Consider the following 844-nt stretch of genomic DNA (forward strand, 5'->3'; position numbering starts at 1 on the left):
CACCAGAAACCAGTCTTGTACCATGCATCTAGTGGTAATATTTCATTGTATGATGGATTGTAAGAATACCATCATATTCGGTTACTACTGGTTTAGGTGAAATATATTTGCCCTGGGAATCCAACCGGCATCCAGGTTTATTATGTTCAGTTCAAGGCCGATTCATATCAGTAGCAGGCATGGTGATTTAAGCTTCACTAGCAGCTCATGGTGTTTTGCCTCATAGGTCTAGATGCATCTATTTTGGAAAATGTATTTCAAAATGTAAAAAAAATCTGGAAAGAATTACTGGGTGTAGATCCAGACATTCTATATGCCCACACAAAGTTTTGCGGGGAAAAACATTTTATGTAGACTGTAAAAAATAGAAAAAAAAATCCCGTGAAAAGCTATTTTGGAGCGCCTAAATTATATTTTTTACATAGGCCACAAAAAATATCATTTTTTGGTGAAACTTTGTGAGCAAACATAGAATGTCCAGATCTACACCAGATATTTTTTTTGGAGGTTCCGTACATTCTAAAATATGATTTATTTGGTATATGGGTGAGCCAAAATGCATTTCCGCTCATCTCTGCCATCGACTCTGAGACTGCAGTATCGTCCTCCACCAGATCAGTGTTGGAAGCCTCGTGGAGTTATAGCGGCACATCTTCTTGATACAAGAAAGTTGGAAAAAGGGCATTGCATTCAGATCCTCTAACCTTTGCAGTAGCAAAGCACTGAGCTTTGCGCCAGTTCACAGGTTATGTGCTAGCGATGGCTTGTTTTTCTACTGTATACGCACAGGGTGTTGCAGAGCGATATTCTGGCATCGTTAGTGTGAGAATTAAAGAACTGGAAG

The sequence above is a fragment of the Lolium rigidum genome, chromosome 3 (assembly GCF_022539505.1).
Source record: "Lolium rigidum isolate FL_2022 chromosome 3, APGP_CSIRO_Lrig_0.1, whole genome shotgun sequence".
NCBI classification, from domain to species: Eukaryota; Viridiplantae; Streptophyta; class Magnoliopsida; order Poales; family Poaceae; genus Lolium; species Lolium rigidum.